Genomic DNA, 12,284 nt, shown 5'->3' with positions numbered 1-12,284 from the left:
GAGGGCAGTGTCACTGGCCCTCATATGTGGGATCTGAACCGGGGCCCTCTGGCATCCCAAGCCAGTTCTTAACCATCGCGCCACTCGGCCGGCCCCTCACCACCATTTTGAGTTACCCATCACTGGCTAGGCTACTCCCATTGGTATTCATGGTGCACATGTTATAAACGTCTTTGTTTTTTTCTTGTTAATCTGTTGTTTGTCAAATATGCACAGCCCCAGAAGAACTAGAAGGACAGATAAAAAAGTTAAAACTTTTCTCCCCTACACTCACCTTTTTCTCATTGATTTGAAGGACTGTTTTGTATATTCTGAATGGAAATGTTTGGATTTACGTATTTCATGGTGTCGTCTATCAGTCTGTGGCTCTCTTCCTGTCTGCTCTCTTAATGGAATCTTATAATGAAAACAAGTTTTCAACTGTAATGAAGTCCAAAATTTCAATCTTTTCTTTATGGTCAGTGCTTTTGCAGCCAGTTAAGCCATCTTTACTGATTTCAAGTTCTTTATTTCAGAGGTGTTTTTTATTTGCCCCAGAATACACTCTCCATGACTAGGATTTGGTCCAGCACTGAAGAGTAAGCACTCTGTATTTGGTGATGGAGAATGGCCCTTCTCTCAATTTCTAGCCCATTCTGTTTTCAAAAGATTGTTCTGAAACATTTTAGGAAGGATGGTAATCACAATAATTAACGCATTGTATAGCACTAACACCCATCAGTCAGAACGGACACTGATCAACAGCCTGAACTAGTGCAAGAGCAGTAGCACCCACACTGCTTATAGGGAGTGAAAACCATCCACCTGTGATCAAATTCTCTAAATCTGCACCAGCTATGTGGTCTGTGGCTTTGATTACTGTGATTTTGATTTGGACAAACTATTGTGCTTAAGGAAGTGCTGTATATAGTGGGGTTCTGCATAGCAGCACTTCCTACATATATGCAGATCTGCTTAGAGTGTGGGCCACACATAAGCCTCACCTGGAAGCTTGTTAAAAATGCACGTTCTGGGCTGGCCCAGTGGCACGATGGTTAAGAACTGGCTTGGGATGCCAGAGGGCCCCGGTTCGGATCCCACATATGAGGGCCAGTGACACTGCCCTCCACAGCTAAGATGCTGAACAACAGCTCGACCTGGAGCTGGGCTGCCGTGAGTCGCCAGCGATGGCGTAGGCTGCAGTCCCTGTGGCAGTGGGTTGCCATGGGCTACCGTGTGCAGCCAGCAGCCAGCATGAGCGAGCGGCCAGCACCCGCTGTGAGCGGCCATCCAGAAGCCGGTGACTCATCTGCCTCTCCCAGGAAGAGCGCAATGATGGTGCCAGCTTGGTCCAGTGAAGCGACGTCCTCCACAACTAGACTGAAGACGACAGCAACTTGTCTGTTCCCCTTCCCCCAATTTCCCAGAGCTGTTCCCATCCCCCAATTCCCCAATAAAAATCTGAAAAAAAAAAAAAAAGCACATTCTTTGGCCCTATCCCAGATCGACTGAATCAGAATCTCTGGAAGTGGAGCCCATAAATCTGTGTTTTAATAAAATTTATAGGTAATTCTGATGTATACTAAATTTTGAGAACCACTACAGACCAATATTTCTAATAGAAATAAACTATAAACATTAGCCCTCCAAATTAAGCACCTGGCACTTAATATATGCATAATAAATGTTTGATGAACAAGAACATGAGTGTATGAATGAATATGAGAGCATGAATAAAAGACACCAACCACGCTTAGTCTTACTGCAATTCATATATATTCACTTGACAACATGTCTCATATTCTCCAGTCATTAAAGCTTAAAACAAGTCCACTTCACTTGTAATTGATACATTTTTTTAATGAGCCACAGATTTAAAGTGTGATAATTGACTGGAATATTTAAAGGTCTTTGTGAGAAGAATACTGTTTCCTGAAGTAAAGAATTTACATTTATATTAGACAAGGAGCCCAGTCTTCAGGTGCAGTCAAAGCTCTTTTTTTGTGTGTGGTGGGAGTTTGTTTTCTTTGAGTTAAATTTTTCTCCAGTGTAAAAAATGGCCCTCTTTTCCTCTCTGGCTAAATCCACAGTCCACTGTTAATCCAGACAAATCATTTACAATGAAGTTACATCTTTATAATGGAAATAATATTAACTTCTGGCAATACTAGAGGCAACGTTATATCATGGCAACACCCATTCTTCTAAGGTTACTTTCCTGGAAGGTAAAATATTGCTCAGCAATAGTTCATTCAGAAGATAATAGTGCATAAACATGTACAATTTGATCAAGATTAATTCATTCTTTTAAAAATTATGTCCCAACATAATGTGGGACATAAAAAAGCTGGAATAAATAAGTGGAATTAAAGATACAGAATATTCCTTTCCTGCAGGTTGTTATGGAAATCTAAGGAAGATTAACTGTGAATCTGTTACATTTTGGTTCCACAATTAACATAAAATTTCATAATTTGAAATTTATTGGTTAATAAAATGAAGAAAGCAAGAAAATGAATATTTCCAAAAATGAGCAAAATAAAATGCGTTACACCAAAGCACATAAAACCCTTTGAATACTTTGTGTATTCAGGTGGGCGGTTGAGTTTTAGAGTCAGGTGTGGCACAAAGCTCTTCAACAACCCCAGATATGCTTTCCGCGGTGCCTCCTTCTGTCTTTTACTTCAGTCATTCAGTAAACATTCATTGCAGGTCTGCTCTGTGCAAAAGCAAGGAGAAATACCAGGATTAAGGAATAGTCTCAGTCCTTCAGGAGATTTGTACAAACAGAATACTGATATAAAGTGCCATTGAAGCCCAGAGAAGAGGGGATTATTTCCAACCGAGAGATATCAGAGTAAAGCCTTCATGGGCAAAATACAGTTGAGCAGGGCTTTGAAAGGAGAGATCAGTATATGGTTATACTAAACTGGCTGGGGTAAAAAAAGAAGGCAAAATCTGGGACAAAGAATGGTTATGTCCGGCAACTTCAGCGGAAAACCACCTCAGAGAAAGGGGTGTGAATGCAAGTGTGTGGGATGGTAGACCATGTGTCATGGGCAGTAACACAACCATTTGTCCACCCTTTCATTGTCCAGAATGCCAGACACTGCACTATTGAAGACTGATTGGGCTTGGGTACGACGATCCTTATACAACATTATGCTCTAGGTGCTAGCATCAGTGATGGGTTTTGTGTCTGTTAAAATATGCATAACATAAAACTTACTATGTCAACCCTTTTAAAGTGTATAGTTCAGTGGCATTCACATTGTTGTGTAGTCATCACCACCATCCGTCTCTCAAACTTTTCATGAATGATTTTTGAACAGGAGGCTGAAGGGATCACAGGGGATTTAGCCAGATTACTCTAGTACCAGTACGCAGGATTGACCGAGCTTTTCCCCACATATTTATCAGAAAGGTGAGAGGGGGGCAGGGAATAAATTAGGAGGTTATTGTAAGAAACTTGGGTTCAGGCAGAGTTGCTCTTCACAGAGAATAAAAAGGGATAGTACCATCATTTACCTACAAGAAACAGAGGTGATTCAATGGCTTTGGGTGGTGAGCGGCAGCACAAGGAGTCTAAAGTGATTTCTGAGACCCAGTTGATGGTATATGTCAATATTAAATAACTTTGAGGAAAGGTAAGTCGGAAGAAAAGACCAAGTCTGAACAGAAGAAAAGAGTGGGGAAGATGAGGAGCTCATCTGATGAATATGAGATTCTTGGTGAGACAATTATTTGAAACACGTAGCTCGGAGGACAAATTCTAGGCTAGCCTGTAAAAGAGATTAGAGATGTGCATTTTTGGTTTTCTCTTAGTGATACTATTTGAAGCCAAGATGGTGGATGAGAAAGGTTCCTATTCCCTTCTTGGGGGGACTTCCTGTTTCTTGCATTCACTGTATTCTTCCACTTGGAAAAAGCTACTTGCAGCTAAGCCATGGTATGGCTGACATTTAATTGGCAACCCAATCCGTATGCCTATCCATAGGCCTAATAATAATATGTACATTGTATTTAGTGTCATGCTGAGCACTTTATATCTTATTTAATAGACTATTTACAACAACTCTATGAATTAGCTATCAGTAGCCCTGTTTTCTGGATGAGAAACTGAGGGAGAGGCATATGGTATATGAGCTTGCTTAAAGCCACACAGCAAATAGTGGCGTCAGGATTTGAACCCAGGTCAGCCTCACTCCCAAGTTCATGCTTCCTGAAGCACTTTATTGGTGGTTTCTAATTTGTCCCTAAATGTGTTCTCCCTTGTTTTCTCTTTTTCACTTTAAAATTTTTAAATATCAGATAAAATTCCTCTGTGGCTAGGAAATAACAAGGATAGTCCAAAGGGTTTAAGCTCCCCTTTGTTGGTTAAATGCTCTATTTGAACATTTGTTAGTTACAGAGGCACTGAAGAATTTGTAACCTCTAACTTCTGTACTATCTCAACATCTCTAACAGGTAAAGACACTTTAAAAAAAAAAAGTGTTTTTGTTTCTTTGTTTTCCTTGAGCGATACAACAGAGACCTCTTCTGGTCAACAGGCAGAAGTCTTAGGCAGAGAACCAGCTGGAAAAAGTTAGGATGGAGAAAGCTGGTAAAGGAGAAAATAGAATACAAAACAAGTTTCACAGAAGAGCTGACATTTGCATTGGGTTTGGAACTGACAAGCAGGACTGAGAGGGGAGTGCATTCCACACATGGGGGCAGCGTGTGCCAGAGCAAAAGTGTTTCTTCTTTTCTGATGATAACATACATATTTGCTAGACAACTTATAAAGGTACAGGGTGTAAATAGGGATCATTCACAACTCCACCATCCAGAAATAATACTGTAAGCATTTTGATGCAATGTCTTCCAGCATTGTTTTCTGGTCATGTACGTTCTTTTTACCCATAAGACTGGGTACATCCTGACTTTTTTATTATGTTCTATCACACACATTTCCTCTCATTCTTAAAGGAAGAAAAAGGTGTTTTCTGTTAGCCAGGCTTCTAAGGGTAATTTCAACGGACACCTTTATACTGGTCTCCCTATTGCCATGGCCCCAGTTAATGCACTGAGATACACACGGCTTGGTATGGGGTGCTGGCTGCATCCAGCATCTGCTCCCCTTTTCTGCCAGACTGCCCTTTGTGGGGTACACTGCACACCTGCTCTTGCTGGCCCCTCTGCCTGCCAAGAAGTGAAGTAGCAATGCTCAAATGTGAGCACCAGTGTTCTCCATACATAAAAAAAATATTGGGGGCCGGCCGAGTGGCTCAGCTGGTTAAGAGCTCGCTTGGGAGCACCAGCTCTGAGCAGCAGGGCTGAGGTTCGGATCCCACATCAAGGGCCAGTGACACTCGCCCTCTAGAGCTAAGATGATGAACAACAGCTCGACCTGGAGCTGGGCTGCTGTGAGTCGCAGGCGATGGCGTAGGCTGCAGAAGGGCTGCAGTGGGCTGCCGTGAGCTACGTGAGTGGCTGGCAGCCAGCGTGAGCGGCTGGTAGCTGGTGTGAGCTACTGGGAGCCGCTGTGAGTGACCGACCAACAACTGGCTACCGATTGCCTTACCCGGGAAGAGCACAATGATCATACCAACATGGGCCAGTGAAGCAACGTCTTCCACAACGAGACTGAAGAACAAAATAGCAATTTGTCTACCTGTCTGTTCCCCTTCCCCAATTCCCCAACACTGTTATCCTCCCCCCAATTCCCCAATAAAATCTTAAAAAAAAAAAATTAGCATTTTTGACCTTGGAAATCCCAGAGATTTCACCATCACTGGGACTAACCCACCTAGGTTAAGATGCAGCACGATATTCTCTCTTGTGAGGAAATTTACAGTTTTGAACTAACCCATGGTGGATGGAAGAGTTGAGCTTTTAAAAGAGGAGGCCAAAGGTACACATTAATTGGAGTTTATATTTAGGAGAGTGAAAGTAGATGAGGAACAATTTGAAAGAGGATTACTTACTGGGAAGTAACTTCCGGAGGGGGAGAGGGGCGTCACAGGAACTTAGGGAAAATTATATCGAAGGATAGAATAATTGATATGATAGAGCAAAAAAACTATCATTGAATAGACCTCACAGAAGGGTGAATGGGCTAACACAATTGGATAGTAATGTTTTCACTGGAAGAGAAAATAATGGACAAATACTTAACAGGAATAGAGTCCTGACAATGCTTACTTACTCTTGAGGAGAAGTGGATTAATTGTTTCAAGTCTATTTTAGAGGTAAGGTAGTATTAGGGGATTATAGAAAATAAAGATCTTTTTTAAAATTAAAGTATAGCTGACATACAATATTATATTAGTTTCGGGTATACAACATAGAGCGTTGACGTTTATATTCCTTATGGTGCGATCACCACAATAAGTTTAGTCTGGAAGTAAAAATCTACTTATCCTAAACAGCTTTTAGAAATTCAGAACTACGTGCTTTTTCTTTCTTTTCTTTTTCTTTTTAGGATTTTATTGGGGAATGAGGAAAACGGAATAGTGTTGGGGAGTTGGGGAAGGGGAGCATTGTGTTTTTCCAGGATCCATCCTCTCCAAGTTAAGTTGTTGTCCTTCAGTCTTAGTTGTGGAGGGTACAGCTAGCTCAGCTCCAAATCCAGTCGCCATCCGGCCACCCGTCGGCAGCTCGCAGCCGCTCAGCTCAAGGTGCCATGGGGTTCAATCTTAGTTGCGTGTGGGCATTGCCCACCCTCCCATGCAGGAGTCCAAAAGGCAACCTTGTTGTTAGAAGCATGTGCTCTCACCATCTGAGCCATCTGGCCATCAGTTGGCAGCTCAGCAGCAGCTCAGCTCGGGCGCAGCTTACTGGCCCATGCCTCACATACTTTTTTTTTTTTTTAAGATTTATTTTTTTATTTTTTTATTGGGGAATTGGGGGGATGGGAACAGTGCTGGGGAATTGGGGGAAGGGGAACAGACAAGTTGCTGTCGTTTTGTTCTTCAGTCTAGTTGTGGAGGACGTTGTTTCACTGGCCCAAGTTGGCACCATCATTGCACTCTTCCCAGGCGAGGCAGATCAGTCGCCGGCTTCTGGACGGCCGCTCACTGCAGCTGCTGGCCGCTCACACTGGCTGCTGGCTACATACGGTAGCCCATGGCAACCCACTGCCACAGGGGCTGCAGCCTACGCCCTCGCCTGCGACCCATGGCAGCCCAGCTCCAGGTTGAGCTGTTGTTCAGCATCTTAGCTGTAGAGGGCAGTGTCACTGGCCCTCATATGTGGGATCCGAACCGGGGCCCTCTGGCATAGCAAGCCAGCTCTTAACCATCGCGTCACTCGGCTGGCCTGCCTCACATACTTTTAAATGAGGTTCCAGTACTTGCCCGATGAAGAGACAGAATTATTCTACTATCTCTTCTAAAATCTTCTGACTGGACCTTATGTTTTCTAGAGAACTTGCTTCTAAAGGACCACAGGATTCCTTAGAACTATTTGTAAAAGCCTAAGCTTAGAGTTCCACTTCCAGCATGTCAATGTGAGGAGCTCTGCAGACTTGCTCCCCAGAAAAATTAGTGGTAATTATACAAAGTGTGATCAAACAATATGACGAGTGTTTAAAGTATTACAGTAAAAGTCATATTGCCATTAATCCCCTCAAAATACTCCCCCTTGCTTTGAACACACTTATCCCATTGTTCTTGCCACTTTCTGAAGCAGTTCTGGAAGTCCTCTTTCATGAGTGTCTTTAGTTGCACTGTCGTGGCTGCCTTGATGTCCTGAATCTATTCAAACATTTACCTTTTATGGTCATTTTGACTTTGGCCAAGAGCCAAAAGTCACATTGTGCCAGATCCAGTGAATAAGGTGGATGAGGACACACCATAATGTTTTTGTTTTTGTTTTTTAAAGATTTTATTGGGAAATTGGGGGAGGGGAACAGTATTGGGGAATTGGGGAAGGGGAACAGACAAGTTGCTGTCCTTTGGTTCTTCAGTCTAGTTGTGGAGGACATTGCTTCACTGGCTCATGTTGGTATTATCATTGCTCTCTTCCCAGGAGAGGCAGTTGCTCACCGGCTATTGGACGGTGGCTCACGGCAGCTCACGAAAGCTCACGTCTGCTGCCAGCCAGCCCCACTGCAGCCTACGCTGTCGCTGGCAACTCACAGCAGCCCAGCTCCAGGTCAAGCTGTTGTTCACCATCTTAGCTGTAGAGGGTGCAGCATCACTGGCCTTCATGTGGGATCCGAACTGGAGCCCTGCTGCTCAGAGCTGGTGTCCCAAGCCAACTCCTAACCAGCCCACTCGGCCGGCCCCCATAACGTTTTTATTTGACAGAAATTGCCATATAACAGGAGCGATGTGTGACACAGAGCATTGTCATTAAAGAGGATGATTCATGGCACACTTTAAAACACACCTTCGCTCAACCATAGCTCACACCTGACTGACTGCACCAAACAAGTTGAAACTCGTCACAACTGTTACTAAGTTTCAACGCCCCACTTCCCCCTGCTTTCTCATTGGATGGCACTCAGCAGCAGCATTCACCATATTTTTTTATCACAATGGAAAGGCTCCGTGTCACACATTGCTTCTGGTATGGCAATTTCTGTCAAATAAAAACATTACGGTGTGTCCTCATCCACTTTATTCATTGGGTCTGGCACTGTGTGACTTCTGGCTCTTTCCCAAAGTCAAAATGACCATGGAAGGTAAACATTTTGAATCAATTCAAGACATCGAGGCAGCCACAACAGCACAACTACAGACATTCACAAAAGAGGACTTTCAGAACTGACTCAGAAAGTGGCAAGAACAATGGGGTAGGTGTGTTTGAAGCGAGGGGGAGTATTTTGAGGGGAATTAATGCAATGTGTCTTTTACTGTAATAAATTTTTTATTTAAACATTCACTGTATTGTTTGATCACAATTCATAAATCCAGTGATATCAGCAATAACATTACACATAAATGGATTTAAAAATCCAATCAAAAGGCAGAGATTATCAGGCTGGATAAAAGATAAGTTCCAATGATATGCTCTCTACAGGAGACATATTTTTTATTTAAAGATCAAAATAGGTTGAAAGTAAAAAAATTGAAGAACATATATCACATAAGTGATAACCACAAGAAAGAGAGGGGCTATACTAATATCAGACAAAATACACTTTAAAACAAAACAAAAAAATGTTACTAGAGATAAAGGGAGACATTTAAAAATGATAAAAGGTTAGTTCATCAGGAAGATATAACAATTACAAACAGAGGGTGCCAAAAAATGTATACACATTTTAAGAAAGGAAAAAAACTATTAAAATTGTGATACTCAATATATACTGATAACAAAAGATGACTACAAGTCATGTTTGACTTTTGCAATTACAAGAGGTACTCAAAGTTGTTACCGTCAGTGTCCAGACACTTCTTTTTTTTTTTTTTTTAAGATTTTATTGGGGAATTAGGGGAGGGGAACAGCGTTGGGGAATCAGGGAAGGGGAACAGACAAGTTGCTGTCCTTTTGTTCTTCAGTCTAGTTGTGGAGGACATTGCTTCACTGGCCCATGTTGTTATTATCATTGCGCTCCTCCCAGGTGAGGCAGATCAGTTGCCGGCCTCTGGACAGCCGCTCAAGGCAGCTCTTGGCAGCTCACACTGGATGCCGGCCACTCACGGTAGCTTATGGCAGCCCACTGCAGCAGGGGCTGCAGCCTATGCCGTTGCCAGCTACACACGGCAGCCCAGCTCCAGGTCGAGCTGTTGTTCACCATCTTAGCTGTAGAGGTCACAGCGTCACTGGCCCATGTGGGATCCGAACTGGCAGCACTGCTGCTAAGAGCTCATGCTCCCAAGCCAACTCATAACCAACTGAGCCACTTGGCTGGCTCCTCCAGACACTTCTGATTATGGCAAATTACTGCTTGAGTAACTTTGACCAAAGTGTCCACTTGTGTACATTTTTTGGCCCCCCCATATATGCATCTAATACCAGGACACCAAAATGCATGAAACAAAAAACTAACAGAAATGAAGGGAGAAATAGATAATTCAACAATAATAGTGACTTCAGTACCTTACTTTTGTTGACTAAGGAACATCTAAACCTGTAAAGAATTTTTAAGAGTTTATTTGAGCCAAACTGACAACAATTGCCGGGAAGCAAAATCTCAAAGAATTGAAAACGTGTTTCAGAGAATGGCAGTTTTGCAGCTTATTTATATGTACATTAGAATCAAAGGAGGAGACATAAGTAGGGTTACATGAAATTCATTGGTGGTTAATTAAGGGGGTGGGAGAATGCAAAGTGAGGAAATCTCTGGGATTGGATTAAAAGCAAAATTGAGAGACATCTTTCTTTTACATTGGTGGGTACAGGATAGTTAACATTTACAGTACATAGAGGTGGTATGCAGGCAACAAGATAACAATGAGAGGCTCTGTGGTTGTGCCTTGAGGGATGTGGAAAAGATTCCTTCAACATCTCAAAGGTATGTTATCTTATGATGCACAAAGACAATAGACAGGCTCACTTAAGGTAAAGACTGACCTTTGTCAAGGAAGCTACAGGCTACGATGTGACTACCTGCCATGGCCTGCATTTGGTTAGGAATTTTTATGTTCAGACAATCCTATGCAGTTACTTTTGGTCTCAGTTTGTAAGGCCCATCATGCTGGCCTCCCCTGAGCTTATCAGGTTTGTATGTGTTCCCTTTTTCGTCCACTCTTTCAGTAGTAGAACACTAGTGAAATAAATAGGCCCAAGATGGAGACATTCCTGCCTGGGGTGCCACGTCAGCACACCAAAACTTAGATAACTTTCATGTCCCTGTAATTGCTTTGCTTGACCAGAAATGCAGCATGTCCAGTTAATCCCCAAACACCACACCAACTCTGGGCTCAATACATACTTCCTTGTTTCTTATTCTTTATCTTATAAAAGCTTCTTGCCTTCCACCCGATTTTGCAGTTCTCCAAATGGAGGCTGTCCACTTGATGAAGTTTTTTGGTATCACCTAGTCTTCTTAATCATTTTTAACATCCTGTATATATAGTTTTTACTATTTACACTTTATTTACTGACCTTTAAGTTGATGTGAGATGGACATCTGTATCTTTTTTTATAATAGTTTCCTTAGAGTTATTATGAGATATGAACACTTGGCTAGATAAAGCATAGCTTTGACCCACTATGGTTTATTTTTTTAATTGTGGTAAAATATATATAACATGAAATTTACCATATTAACCCTTTTTGAGTGTACAATTAAGTGGTAGTAAGTACATTCACCTTGTTGTTCACCCATCCACCTCCAGAACATTTTCATCATGTCAAACTGAAACTCTTAACCCATTAAAAAATAACTTCCCATTTTCCCTACTATGCATGCAGCCCTTGGTAACTACTATTCTTTCTTTCTTTCTCTAGGAATTTAACTATTCAAGGATCCCACGTAAATGGAATCATACCATATTTGTCATTTTGTGTTTTGGTTATTCACTTAGTATAATGTTTTCAAGGTTCTTCCACGTTGTAGAATTCATCAGAACTTCCTTCCATTGAATGGCTGACTGTTTCATTGCATGAATATACCACCTTGTTTATCCATTCATCTGTTGACGGACATTTGAATTGTTTCCACCTTTTGGCTATTTGTGAATATGCTGGTATAAACCCTGCTGTACGAATATCTGTTAGAGTCCCTGCTTTCAGTCCTTTGGAGCACATAACAAGAAGTGGAATTGCTGGGTCATAAAGTGACTCTCTATTTAATGTTTGCGAAACCACTATACTGTTTTCCACAGTGGTGTGCCATTTTGCATATGATCATTTTTATGTTTTTAAATTACATGAATCAGTTCTTGCTATAGGAAATTGGTACTTGGATACACTGAACTATACAGAAAGTGCATCTCCACTAAAATTGTATGATGTATCATAGAGTTGTCTGCCAAACACTTCTAATTACCATGTTGTTTAGTTACTAGTGCTCAGAGCCTTGGTGTGTGTGTGTGTGTGTGTGTGTGTGTGTGTGTGTGTGTGTGTGTGTGTNGTGTGTGTGTGTGTGTGTGTGTGTGTGTGTGTGTGTGTGTGTGTGTGTGTTGGTGGGGTGGGGCAGAAAGAAGTGTTTTGGGGCAGTCAGAAAAGTAGCAAAAATAATTCCACATCCTGCAACTCTGTTTCAGTTTGGCTCATCTGACACTGAGTTTTGGAGGGGATGAATAATAAAGACGGAGTGAGGAGGAGAGAAAGGTAGAGAAGTGGGGTGGGGTTTGCTGGTACGACTGGATCAGTCTGCTGTTTCTTAACTTTTGGTGTGAAATGAATTTCAGTGAGACAGTTTTCCTTGC

The sequence above is a fragment of the Hipposideros armiger genome, unplaced genomic scaffold, assembly GCF_001890085.2.
Source record: "Hipposideros armiger isolate ML-2016 unplaced genomic scaffold, ASM189008v1 scaffold_21, whole genome shotgun sequence".
Taxonomy (NCBI): Eukaryota; Metazoa; Chordata; class Mammalia; order Chiroptera; family Hipposideridae; genus Hipposideros; species Hipposideros armiger.
This window is presented reverse-complemented; position numbering follows the sequence as displayed.